Below are 15,219 nucleotides of genomic sequence, written 5' to 3' on the forward strand. Positions count from 1 at the left end.
ATGTCCCTTGAACATCTACTGGACGAGTAGCCAAAGCTGCCAAACACTGAACATGAAATGATCAGTACTGCCTGGTTTCTCCCTGCAATAGATATCTTATTTTCAGGAAGTTATAATCTCTCCTTACCTGTAAAGACCCTACATCCTTGTCCCTGCTGCTGGCCTCTGATCCATCTCCTCCCTGACGCTGCTCTTTCTGTTATGGCAATAAAATTAAAAAAATGTGATAAGAAAAATTCTGAAATAGCATTAGGAAGTGTAAAAATTGCAGTAGAATTTAACCTCAAAATCACTTTAACCCATAGATACATATTTTTTTCACCTCTGCAGACCCTGCATGGTCAACATTACTGCTGGCCGCTGCCTCTGGTCCATCTCCTGCCTGACTCTGCTCTTTGTTATGGAAATAATCATTAAAAAATCTGAAAATCAAAATTCTGAGATAGAATTTGAAAGAGAAGCAGTAAAAATAGTGTAAATTTATACCATAGATAGCCTATTCTTTTTTCTCCTCCCCGACTCTTCTCTTTTGGGACCAAAAGACCGGCCGCTGGCATAAACACTCTATGCCATTGATTATAGCCACATCCACTAGAGGGGGCCACACCACAATAAGTGTGTGATTCGCATTTTGTCCCTGTCTTCATGGGCGTAACGGACGCGGGGTACGCGTGGGACATGTCCCCCGCACTTTCCACATCTGTCCCCTCTGTCCCCCTGCACTTTTTTTCAGCCATTACAACAGCTAAACCCGTTATTAGCATCCAGTAACGTGTTTTCCCAGCCGTCTTTGAATGCACCATGAGCGCATGCTAACGCAGGTGTTCCACAGGAGACGTGCTGCTGTGCTGAGCAGTGCTGAACGTGCGTCTGGAGTAATGTTTAGCAAACCAACCAGAGCCAGCAAGAAGCAAAAAACTTTACACAGTTTTTTTTCCAAACAAACCGTGTAAGTTGTGTGACCTTGTTGGATGCAAACAATGTTAGCTTGTTAGCTAAATGATGACAAGGTAAAACGTGGCAATATATCAATATGTTAAGCTAGTTAACAATAATTCAAATGTGGTTGCCTCTGTTACATTACTGCTAATTAGTTTATTCTTGGAATAAACCCAGTCCTCTTTCATTTCTGGGCAGAAGATGTGCTCACAATTGCTCTCCATGTATTTAAGTCTTTTGGTCCTAAAACAGGAGAGTCAGGGAGGAGAGAAAAGAATCGGCTATCTATGGTATAAATTTACAACAGTTTTTTACTCCTTCTCTTTCAAATTCTATCTCAGAATTTTGATTTTCAGATTTTTTAATGATTATTTCCATAACAAAGAACAGAGTCAGGCAGGAGATGGACCAGAGGCAGCGCCAGCAGTAACGTTGACCAGCCCGGTCTCTGCGCTACACACACACGCCGTTGCCTGGACTCTTCCGCTCTCTCTCTGGATTACACTGTCTGTCCCCCTGCTCCCCGGACTCTGTCCCTCAGGTGGATTACCTGTCTGCTTCCTCGTCTTTGTCACATCTCCACCATCGGCTCCCTCAACTCAGTCTCCCTCCCAGTCCTCCGATTTCCCCGGACAGTCGTGAGTTTTACTGATTAGTTTAGTTTTATTTATAGCGTTTGCCTCGGCCATCTGGTCCGCCTTTAATTTTGTTCAGTTTAGTTTCTCCCAATCTGTTTTCCCTGTGCCTCCTTTCTCCTCTTTCCACTCTTTAGTTTAGATTTATTCACGGCACTTGGCCGTCGCCCTTAGTTTTTCCTCATCCTGTTATTTTCTCTGCCTATTCGTTGAGCACCTTTGTTTGATGTATATTCTTTCTTATTAAATCATTATCATTCACATGCCGGTCTGCTGCCTGCTTCATGGGTTCTAAAATGCCCTATGACATCTGCTGATGTTTGGATCATTTTACACTGAACATCAGTTACCCAGCAGCCTTTGCAACAATGCTGGAGGTAAGAACTCCTCATCTACAACAACTAATGTCATCTGTCCTACAAATGTCACATCATGGAGACACTGATGGTTGAAAATAGGTTTGCTAGACTTTTCTTATTACCAGAAACAGTGGAGAAACAAACCAACAATAAATTCATTCCTGATATGTTGTGTTCATGTGTGTTGTGGAGCTCTGTTATAATTGATCTCTATAGGTATTTGCTTTATTTACAGGAGATATATTTAGCATTTTCTTTTTAGTCACATGTTTAATCTTATTCTATATGAACAGTATAATCTATGTACAATTTTTTTTCTCCTCTGATCATTTTGACAGGTGATTCATAAATTGAAATTAATGTCATAACTGAGGAGTATTTTTGTGACTGGATGCTGAGTCTCTCTTGTAAATATTGTTGAGGAAAGGATGCAACAGATGATGCATACCAGAATGAGTTCAGCCACGAGGTCAGTCTTGTACAGTTTTAAAATAAACCCGCCATATTACAGTTTTTCTCAATTGCTAAAACACTAAACTCTGTTTTCTGAACCAAATTCTCAGTTGCCTGAACCCACTTATTGAACCAGTCACTCTTTTGGTAAAACCATAAGCCCTTTTCACCTGTTTAGACACATCTTATCAACACATTGTCATTGTGATGCACCTGTGTTGCAAAATGGTGAGCACTGGTGGCAAAAGTCAAACACAGTTAAAGCTCAGGCATCACTGGTTGAACACAACAACACAAAATTGATCACACTTGTGGCTAATGATGTGAGGGAACATATAAGCCAAAGCACTGGTTTGTGAGGCACTACAATGGATAGAAATCTAAGAAGAGGAGCATGGATACGGCATGCCAGGGTTTTTTCCCTGTTGCCTGGCCAGAGAAAATGTGTCCTGTGATGGAGATGAAGTCCTGTGGCCTGACCCAGTACAGAGAAATGATGCTGTGGCAGAGTACTTCTTTTCTTTGTACTTCATTTGTATATTTTTGTGCTTTATTTTTACGTACAAGTGCTACATGTAAATGCACAGGATTTCTGTTTTTTTGCAAATTATTTTTCTATGTACAAGTGTTACTAATGCCCAGGTATTTTGTTTTGCAACATGCATTTAGCCTAAATAACCATTTATTTATACCGCTTCATGTCCTGAGCATTGTGTTTTCCTTTTTTCTATGTAGTGTTTAGTGACTGCTCAGTAGAGTATTTAATTTTGATTGACTTGAGGCATGATTTGACAGCATAGTTCAGTTTTGAGCACAGATTGAACTGTTTTGGGGTGAAAGTTTGGTTTTGCAAGAAGAGTCAGAGGTTTTGTGAATGTAGCTTGAAAATTGGGTTTTGTGTTCACAGTTTACGGAAAAGGAGAGCAGCTTTCCAGAAATGTGTCTTAGCAATTGAGAAAAACTGTAAGACATCCAGTTATACAAAATAGCATTAAAATATATTTACATCTTCAGTATGCAGATTAGACCTTTTTTGAACAGTAAAATTAAAACATCCAGACAGTTGTGATCCTGGGAGGTATTTGTTCACCGCAGACAGCCAAAGATACACAAACTTCAGTTGATTTTTGGGAAGTGAAACATCATCTCCAGGATGTTAACCAGAACCACTCATCATTAGCTGTAGCTTCACAGCAGAAATCACTCTCCTCTATGGACAAATGGTAGGTTTTCCAAATGTGGCATCAGCAGGTTTCCTCAGTTGGAAGCAGAGCAGTAAATGCAGGACAACACCAGTTTTCTTTCTCCATCCTCCAAATGTCGTCTTCCATGCTGCTTTAGTTTATTTGTGAACTCCTATTGCAAAAAATTAAAATGATCCAAGACTGTCCTAATAATTGTCCAGGGGAATTATTACAGGTGGAAATAAACTAGAATTATCCTTTAGGGACAGTGTCAACATCAAATCTGAAAATATTAAGACACATTTCAGCTTTATCACTGCTCTGACTCTGTGGCCTCTGACTCAAAACATCTTTGCCTTAAATGGTAGTAAGAAAACTAAAATCAAAGTATAAAAGAATTGCTCATGTAAATCTGTACAATTTGCAAAAAAAAAAAAACACACACTGAACTGGAAAGTGAAATAATTTAACTTTCACCATGAAACGGAGGAACAGAAACTGCAAGAACATGAAAAAAAGCAAATGATTAGAAACTGCAATCAATCAATCAATCTTTATTTGTATAGCACTTTTCATCCGATGAAAATCGCACCACAAAGTGCTTCACAACATTAAAAAACATTGAAATAACACTGCAGTGTGCTGTTGACCACAAACTGGTTTCTCCTGGTGAGACACAAACTAACAGTCTGAACACATCCACCTGTTTTCCACGATTTCAGCCTCAGTACATCATTAATTATACTGATCTTCTTTACAAACATCCATCCAGAGCTGCATTTCTGCTGCAGCGTCACCAAACAGTCGACTCTTTAAACCTTAACTTGTGCTGCTCTAAAGGTGGTGAGTTTTGTTTAAAATAGTTTAAAGACTCAACATTAAAATCACTACATGGCTTGAAAACATAAAATGTGTTTAAGAAAAATAAACCATTCCACTTGTGTTAGCAGTCCCAGATGAATAAATAAAAATATAGCATATAGTTTTCATTTCATAGTAATTTTCCACAGAAAAATGTCAAATTCAGGACTGCATCTGTTCAGATTTACAACCTGTGCAGCTTCACAAACACTGGAACACATTATCATGAAGCCCTTAAAGACTGGAATTAAGTTTAAACAGTCAGTGTTCATTTCACCCACTGTTACTATCAGCAACAAGCAATTTGAGCTCAGTTACCAACTAAAGATTTTACATGGTCAATGTCCTTTCAGATGAAAAAATGTCCATAAGTGGAAAGAGTTTATAAAACATAATTATATAAAATAACGATCAGAGGGTTTAGAAAAATCTTCCCCCTCATGGCAGCCATTAGTCCAACATGCTTCAGAAAGGACCCATTATCTTCTGTTCCAGCAGTTTGTCCTCATTTAAAGTCCAGTTTCAGTCTGAAGTTGCTCCAACTGTGAGCAGAAGATCAATGGAGTCAGTGAGTCTTTAAATTTATTTTCCATCTGTTGCATTCGCGGAGCGACTTTGTTTTCTGTACAGTCAGACAAAGATCCAGCAGGAAGCAGGAAACTGTTTGTTTTACTTCAGTAAACTGCAAAGATGATGTGTCAGCATCCAGATGGATTAAAACTGGACTCTGAAGCACATTTACTCTGGCAGGACACCTGAGTCCTACTTATTGTCCTGGCAGGTGGTTTTAGTCTGAGGAGAGAAAAACTTTCATTTAAAGCAGAAACTTCATTGACCTCATAAATATTTCAGTGAATAACAAACTGCTGCCCTACCTGATGATATTCTCATACGGAACTGCCTCTGGTGATTCTGTTCTATTTTCTAACGAAGGCTGAAAAAAATTAAGGACATAATTCAGTTCATTGACAAACTAAGTGTTGTCAACAGTGAACACACAGACAGAAATAAACTTACTTGACAGAGAATGGCTGAACTTGTGTTTTTTCTGCTATGAAACAAAACAACAAAAAACATCTTAATAGTCTTCACTTAGCAGAAAATATTCTCATCCAGCAAAACCATGTTAACATTTTCATTGTTCTGTCATCCTCACCTTCTCTGAAAGACATTTTCTTCTTTCTGAAGTAAAACCAATAAACTAATCCAGCAGACATTAATAAAAAAGTAAAACACAGGGGATGGTGACAGGTACTGCAACATTTGAACTTTTTTCTCCACATTTAGCATCAGTAGAAGAAGTTCCTGGTTTATCAGCTTAAGGTTTATGGATTCACATCTGTAAAGACAGAAGGACATTTTACAGGAAAATGTTCAGATACAACAGATTCTCTGCTGTTGTTAGAAGTCAGGAGTCTCCATGTGTGATTTAAGCTTCACTTACTGAGTATGTGACTGACAAGATGTAAATGTTCCATCTGAAAATGTTCCATTGCTGCAGTCAGAGCACACAGTGTCTGTGAAGGCTGTTCCTGCACAAACACAAATCATAGATCTGTAGAAACCACTTCAGAATCACATTATGAAGGACTCAAAGTGTTACATGATGAATGAATGAGCAGACAGAACAACAATCCCAACAGATTAATCAGTTAATCATTCTGCTGAGGAGAAGATCAGACTGGAATCAGCAGAAGAAAATATTAAAGGACAAATCAGCAAACATTCATTAATAAAGTCTAATTTTAGCTGGCAAGAACCACAAAGAATCTTTGGTAAAACTGTGTTTTGTGGTGAATGTGAAGACATGGTTTGAGGCTGGTTCAACACAAAAGAGAAAGAAAAGATCAAATGTGTAGATGAATGTAGTTTTACCAGCTGTTGGTCAGATCAGATCATTATTTTATCTTCCTTTTGTCTAATTTCTGGTGGCTTCTTTACTCAAATCACAACTAAATGAAACTATAATAAGGTCAGACTCCCTGAATTTATGCTGTTCTCATTTAAAACTTTACCAGAAATACCAACCTGTTTGGTTGATGGATTGTCCTGGATGACAGATTGTGTGTTTCTGTGCTGCTACACAGTTGTTCCCTCTTGGATCAATACAGTAGAATCCCTCCAGTGGTTCACAAACTGTATTTGATGTTGTTGTACATGATGTCTTTACCTTCAGACCCCAAACCTGTCGGGAAAGATCGAAGATGCACAGAGAACTTGAGAAAATAGATCATTTGGATTTGATTTCAAGTAACTTTACATATCAACAAGTAGACATTTGATTTTTGGGAGTTTGGTCTATCATTACAGTAACTAACACAGCAGCTCATCATTGTTTCATAGAAATACTTAAAGAATCTGATCCTACAGTCTTTTCATGACTTTGTTTCTGCACAGAGTCTGTCATTTCGGTCAATCATGTGTAATAAACTCATCAAACTGCGTCTCTGTGATGACTTTGTTACATCAATATTCAGCAGCTGCCTCAGTTATATAGAGCAATAACAGAGGAACAAGCCGTAACCAGCCAAGTTTCCACCAGAACATCTCTAAAAAAAATCAACAAACCTTCATCACAGTTGGTGCAGTCAAAACACTTCTTCTGCCCAGTGGGTTTATCCACAAAGGTTCCTTTGAGGCAGGGCAGACATGATGTCATTCTGAACTCTGTACAATCAGTTTTAACTCGACTTCCTGGTGAAAACAAAACTAAACAAGTTAGTTTAACACAGTCCTGCTTCCTTTTAACTAAACTCTCATACAGTTCATGTTGCCTGCTACACTGTTATCCCAAATAGATGAAACTACACTGTAAAAAAATCTTAATTTTACAGAAAATAACTCTCTTAGAACAGCTATTAAATGACAATAATAAGCTCTAATTAACTTAAATGCAGTTCTTGCTATAAAGGTTAATGCTCATTCTATCAATTTAAAGCTTTTCCTCATCATTTAAGCTAAATTTTATTAGTTTTATAATTTTCTGTACTTTCATATTTAAACTCTGTTATTATATTTTGAAAATAAACAAACTTTGTTTTTATTATGTTGAATGCATTTATTGATATTATACATTCAATCTGAATAAACTGAAATAAAGTGTTTTAATTCAACAGCTTACCTTTCTGTGTCTTTCAAAATAAGACAGTTTTGAGCCTCTGACACTTATTTAAAGAGGCTTAATGGTAATTTAGGTTCAAAACTGTCAAATTAAAAGTTTGACTGCAGATTTTAATTACATTTCTTGAAAATGTTTGATTGTAATGATTTGAAGGAAAATACTGTAAAATAAGTGTTTTTTTCCCAAAATATATAATATAAATGTCTACAAATGTATTGGTTTTACACTTAATTTAAATTAATATATTTTACTGTTTTGTTAACTGTCATTTGACTATTTTAATGTGTGTTTTTTACAATACAAAAGTTCACAAAAATAAATATTTAAAAAAATAGTTTACTTTATTTAATCTTTTTTTTTTATTTGTCAGATGCATGTTCTAGGACAGGACGTCATGTGATGACCAAAACATCCAGTTGGATCTTACCTGCAGGACACATTGGACAGCATTCATTCCCTATCTGATATGCTGCTGGATGACATGTTAGAGTGTGACCAGTGAAGACTTTCATCATGATGATCTGTAGAGATAAGAAAAGGTTTTTCTATGTCAGTGAAGCCTCAGGTGAAATTGAGACAGAGAAGAAGACCTGAGGTGAGGTGATGATGGTACAAGAAGTTACCTGTTATCAGACAGAAATGCCAACTTGTTACAATATTTTTCCATTTTTCTTCACTTTAACTGATTTACGCAGGAGAGAGAATTAATTTTAATTTTGGCCAAATTTTCCCTCGACAATACCTCGAGATCAACATATCCGCCTGACTTAAACGACATTTAAAGGATAAATCTAGTATTTTTTAACTTGGCATCATTTCTCTGCTTTCTCAAGTGTAAAATGATTAGAGGAAAAAATGTTTGGGATTGGTCAGTATTAAAAAGAACATTTTTTCCGACAGCCGCCAAACAGCTGCAATGTAATCTCATGGGTTATTATGTTTGAGTCAAAAGTTGAAATGCTTGTTTTTGCCCATCGACAGGCTCAGATTGTGATTATAAGAACATTACAGATTTGGTTTCCTTTACAGTCAAATGTGTGTCTAATGTGTCACAGAAGAAGAGTTGATTCATCCAGAGTCCAGAAAGTGCATCATGATACCCTAAAACATGAAAAATATCAACTAACTGTTTGTACCCCTTTTAAAATTGGGACAATAAAATGACTTTGCAAAGCTTTCACAGACTACTTCCAGGGTGGGACACTGAAACTGTGGTTAGTTGTTCTAGCAAACACATGAAAACTCTTCTGTCCATACAGAAGACCATCATGTTTGCAGAGAGAATGACTGTAATGATGTCAGAAAGTTGTTCTGGTATCAGTGCACATGAAAGCATGGCAGGATAACGAACAGAAACAATCACTCAGTGAGCCAGTAATGTTTAAAAATGTCCCAAGACTGGATTGTAACTGTGTGGCTTTTATCTTGTTCATTTATTTCCACCCCCATTTACACCCAAGAACATGATCCAATAGAGGACAAGTTAGGAAACACTGGTGTTATCCTTTATGTCAACACAGACACACAGCGAGGCCAACATAGTGGATTTACTGAGGGGAAATCAAATGATGTTTAGAATACATGTTGTCTTAGTCAGTTTGGTGGATCAGCTGTCTGGACCCTGAAAACTCCTCCTTGGTTCAATCACAGCAGCTTGACATCATCATTAATCCACTAATAGAGCTGATTAAACAACAAAGTATTGCTCTTCTAGCAGCACTAATTGGAGCTTTTTGTTTTATTGAGAAACTGCTGTTTATTGTCACGATTAGAGACAAAACAACTCAATCAAGTGGATGAACCCAAAAGTCAGAAAATAAATAAATGTTTCTTTTCCATTTACGAGTTTTAAGTTTAATAATTGCTCTGTCTGGCACCAGCTCTACTTCTGCTATTCAGCAAAGTTGTAAGTCGTGCATAAACCAGCAGCAAATGCACAGTGTAAACAAGTCTACCAAACTATAGATACATGTTTGTTTAAAAAGGTATAAATCATGTGTACTAAAAGAAAGATTATACTATATATATACACACACACACGTGGACAAAATTGTTGGTACCCCTCAGTTAAAGAAGGAAAACCCACAATTCTCACTGAAATCACTTTGAAACTCACAAAAGTAACAATAAATAAAAATGTATTGAAAATTAAATAATCAAAATCAGCCATCACTTTTGAATTGTTGATTAACATAATTATTTTAAAAAAACAAACTAATGAAATAGGGCCTGGACAAAAATGATGGTACCCATAACTTAATATTTTGTTGCACAACCTTTGAGGCAATTCACTGCAATTAAACGATTCTGTATTTGTCAATGAGCGTTCTGCAGCTGTCAACAGGTATTTTGGCCCACTCCTCATGAGCAAACAGCTCCAGCTGTCTCAGGTTTGATGGGGTGTCTTCTCCAAATGGCATGTTTTCAGCTCCTTCCACATATGTCATGGGATTCAGATCTGGGCTCATAGAAGGCCACTTTAGAATAGTCGAACGCTTTTCTCTCAGCCATTCTTGGGTGTTTTTGGCTGTGTGTTTTGGATCGTTGTCTGTTGGAAGACCCATGACCTGCGACTGAGACCAAGCTTTCTGACATTAGGCAGCACATTTCTCTCCAGAATGCCTTGATAGTCTTCAGATTTCATCGTACCTTGCACACTTTCAAGACACCCTGTGCCAGATGCAGCAAAGCAGCCCCAAAACATTACTGAGCCTCCTCCATGTTTCACCGTAGGGACAGTGTTCTTTTCTTCGTATGCTTGGTTTTTGAGTCTATGAACATAGAGTTGATGTGCCTTACCAAAAAGCTCCAGTTTGGTCTCATCTGTCCAAAGGACATTCTCCCAGAAGCTTGTGGCTTGTCAACATGCATTTTTGCAAATTCCAGTCTGGCTTTTTTATGAGTTTTTTTCAGCAGTGGTGTCCTCCTTGGTCGTCTCCCATGAAGTCCACTTTGGCTCAAACAACGACGAATGGTGCGATCTGACACTGATGTACCTTGGCCTTGAGTTCACCTTTAATTTCTTTGGAGGTTGCTCTGGGCTCTTTGGATACAATTCCAACGATCCGTCTCTTCAATTTGTCATCAATTTTCCTCTTGCGGCCACGTCCAGGGAGGTTGGCTACTGTCCCGTGGGTCTTGAACTTCTGAATAATATGAGCCACTGTTGTCACAGGAACTTCAAGCTGTTTAGAGATGGTCTTATAGCCTTTACCTTTAAGATGTTTGTCTATAATTTTTTTCGGATGTCCTGGGACAATTCTCTCCTTCGCTTTCTGTTGTCCATGTTCAGTGTGGTACACACCTTTTCACCAAACAGCAGGGTGAACTACTTGTCTCCCTTTAAATAGGCAGACTGACTGATTATGAGTTGGAAACACCTGTGATGTCAATTAAATGACACACCTGAGTTAATCATGTCACTCTGTCAAATAGTTTTCAATCTTTTATAGAGGTACCATCATTTTTGTCCAGGCCTGTTCATTAGTTTGTTTTTTAAATAATTATGTTAATCAACAATTCAAAAGTAATGGCTGTTTTTGATTATTTAATTTTCAATAAATTTTATTTATTGTTACTTTTTGTGAGTTTCAAGTGATTTCAGTGAGAATTGTGGGTTTTCCTTCTTTAACTGAGGGGTACCAACAATTTTGTCCACGTGTGTGTGTGTGTGTGTGTGTGTGTGTGGTGTGTGTGTGTGTGTGTGTGTGTGTGTGTGTGTGTGTGTGTGTGTGTGTGTGTATATATATAGGACATTGCAGAGTTGTTCAAGCTGACACTTCCCCAGTGTGGTTTTTGAGGTTTGCAACGATACTGAGCCCTCTAGAATATAGAACAAACATAAACTGCCTGAAGTATCGAAATAGCACCTGTAGGTGAGAAATAGAGTCTCTCCAACACATCTGTACTGCTGTCGTCCTGTTAAACCCATAAAGACGTGTGATGATGATCTCTAACTACAGCTGAATTATGCAGGTATTGAACATGCAACAACTGCTCACACATAAGTTATACTTCATAGGAGGAGTTACAGAATGAAACTGGATAAATCAATATGTACATTTGTTTGCAATAATACTGTTGAGATTCATGAACTATTTCTGGAATGTTTATAGGAGTTTACTCTAAAGTATATAGCATGAACCAAAACCACATTCAGACCACATTAATGACTTATAGAAACACCAGCAACAAGTCACACACAGTCTGATTCATTCAGTCATATGAACGTTGTTAAGATCACATTTGTGTGACAGTTGTCAGCGTGGCCTCTGTTAGGGTGGAGTGATCCCAAAGTTCACAATATACTGAACTTATCTGAACCTCAAAGGTCAAACAGGTTAAAGTCAGACGTCCTCCTACTTTACTGCACTGCCAGAGATATTCTGGACCTCAGTCTAACATCACCTTCACCAAACTGTCTCCTCCCACCTCACATGATGAACACAGCAGCAGCTTCAGTTCCTGATTTTATTCATGTATGTGGAAAATCAGAAAGAAAAAGTCAGAAAATGAAGTAAGAGTACAGAAACATTGGAGATCAGATGAAACCTGATGAATAAATGACTGATTGTCAAATACAAAGTTGTTTTACCAAAAATGTTGCAGGTGTCAAAGTTTTCTTCTCCAAATCATTTTTTCAGGAGGAAAGTTGTAGTTTTTCTTGATCTGAAGATACCACCTCAGTGAGAATTGGGATTTGTTGAGTTGTAGCTGCAGGAAAACATCTGGAAGCAGAAAGAAACCAGATCAAAATTGTTTCTAACCAGCAGTGAAACCTGTTTACTGTGGATAACAGAATCATTGTTAACCTGCTTAGTATCAGATTTGTGCAGGAAAAGAGTTTAAAGTGTCAACATGCAGCTGCAGAGCTGTTTAGAAGCAGCTTAATGTTTACTTCTCTTTAGTCAGAAATAACAGAGTTCATTAAACCATGATGAGCTGCTCAAAGTTCACTTTATTTTAACTTCTTCTGTTTGTTTCCTTTCAAAATTCCTTTTCTAACACTGATAGATGTTCAGATGAGCCTGATTCAGGAATAAATCTGAATGTTTCTGGTCACAGAGCAGCGTGTGATTATTAGACTGATCTCTGGACACAAACTGTTTTTATCAGCTCAGACTTCTGATCTTATGATGGCAGGTTTTACAACTCTGAAGGATCAGAGGTCACAAGAGAAGTTAATCTGATTACAGTTTAACAGAATGTGAACTTCTTTCCAGTCTTCCTCCTCAACTGAACAAACCAGTTTTCTACCATTAACAGTCTTTCTATTGCTTATAAAACTCTGAAACAACTGGTGCCAGTGTTCAAGGTTACCAGTGTGATACATTCACTGAATCCCTGCTGTCACTAGAATAATCTCAGGATTGTTCTGCTTCATTTCTGTGACACAAGAGGTATTGGAAACAGTCCTGGACTCTCTTTAGACCTCAGTCTGTTCATCTGATGGAGACACAGAAACTGATCATATTTATAAATTCTCTCTGATGTCTCTGATCTATAAAGTTGTTTCAGTTTTCATGTTACAGGCCTCAGCCAAGTTATGCGTCGACACAAGACGTGTCCTGGGAGACAGGAGACAACAGGTGTGATTACTCAGCAGGCCGCAGCCTCCAGGTCTGCAGACACATGGTATTGCTGCTGTAACCATAGACTGGAAAAGCTATGGAAGAAAGATACATAAAATATTTATGCAATTGTGACAATATATTTATAGGCGTAACAAGCACAAGAGGTATTGGATCAGTTTTCACTCACAGTTTTGCAGCTGTTTCTCACTGATTCTTAAGTTTTTTAGGTTCTATACTAATCTGACACTTAAGGGGTTAATCAGACCAGGATAGTGTGTATTTAATAATACAACAGATATCTCAACTGGAACCAAACAGTTGGAGTCTCAGATCAGGGTGGGGTTTCTTTGTCTACCGTCATTCACTGTTTATTTCTATTTAAAGATTATTTTCTTGGTTCTTTGCGGCATTAAAATCAGCTCCACTCTGCAGGTTACAGAGTAAAACAGTCAGATGCTGCTGTTTTCTCTAGTTATTCTAAAGAAACACGTTAACAGCTGCTGTGAATCAGGAAATTAGCTCTGAAGTCTGAACACGTAAAGTAAATAAAACGACATTCTGCTGCAGTTTTCTGCACAAACGGAAACACCGAGAAGTTCTACCAACATTATAACAACATACGGAATATACAATATACTGATTATAGATACTTTAACAAATAACATTGTAGTTTCAGACAGAAATTCAGGACTCTTACCGTCGATGAGACAAAACATTTCCGTCACGGCGCTGTGAGTAGTTTAAGGACCATCGGAAATATGATATCCATTCATTATCTACACCGCTTAATCCTCATTAGGGTCGTGGGGGACTGGAGTATATCGTAAACATTATATTCGATTTAAAATAATAAAAATATGATGACAGCTAGTGATGGTCCTCTGATACCCGAGGCTTCAACACATGCGCGGTAGCTCATGAAGCAATCGTATCGAGCCACTGTGCCGACGCTTGATTTGGTCATGTGACTCGTGACGTTTGAATCACGTCAGTGACGTTTGAAGCACTCAACTGCTTCGAATCACCTGATTGGTTCGGTTTGTTTTGTGAATCACTCGGCGGGATGAGTGTGTTCCGGGATAGGAGATCCCAGAGTGTCGTTTATTTGACTGACTTTCCGCAGAGTAGGTTGGTTTTGTTGCTGCCGTTCGTTGCTTTGACAGTTAGTAGTGTATAGCTTGCTAGCTAGCTAGCTAGATAGATCTGCAGCAGGAGCCAATCAGGAAAAGGTCCTGTGTATGGCATAATTTCCATTTGCTGCCTGATATCAAGGTAACTGCGACTGTTAAAAAAACGAAAAGAGTGGAAAGAAGATCTAAAGATGGCCATAACATCAGAGGACTGGGAACTGATTTGCACCAAAGCCCACACTCAATCAATCAATACCTGATTTAAATTGCTATAATACAAATGGTTGTTGAGAACATATACTACACCACTTAAATTAAATTAACAGCAACATCCCAGATTTATGTGTTAAATGTAATGAGGCAAACGGAACTTTATACCATTGTATGTGGGATTGCCCAAAGGTTAAAAAAATTCTGGGGGAAGACTTAAACAATAGAGAATATTATTTCTAAAAATATTACAATGAACCCTGCTCACTTTATTTTGGGACTTTATCCAAGGTGACATAAGTACACCAAGAGTGAGCGTATAATAATAGATTCAAGCCTCCTGCATTCAAAAACATTACATTACAACATTTTTTGGGAAAAAACTTGCATACCAAGATTAGTAGACTGGGTGAGGCAGATGTTAACCTTTCCTCTAGAAAGAGTGACACATATACGAAAAGGGAGACAGGATTTGTTTGAGAAAGCGTGGGGAACCTTTATTGCTTTTTTGAAATCCATGAATTTAACAGATGAAAGTGATGAGGTGGAATGAACAGTTGTGATGTAAACCTCGTGGAACTGCCAGAATGAGAGGAATGACAGGATTACCTGCTGTTCTGTATAAACTACTGTATTTATGTATTTGCATGTATGAGAACATGTTTATTTCATTTTTTTCCCCCATCTTTTTCTCTTCATTTCCTTATTTTATGAGGATCTGTTTAACGTGCAAGTACCACATTATGGTTAAAAA

This window comes from Acanthochromis polyacanthus, chromosome 6 (assembly GCF_021347895.1).
Source record: "Acanthochromis polyacanthus isolate Apoly-LR-REF ecotype Palm Island chromosome 6, KAUST_Apoly_ChrSc, whole genome shotgun sequence".
NCBI classification, from domain to species: Eukaryota; Metazoa; Chordata; class Actinopteri; family Pomacentridae; genus Acanthochromis; species Acanthochromis polyacanthus.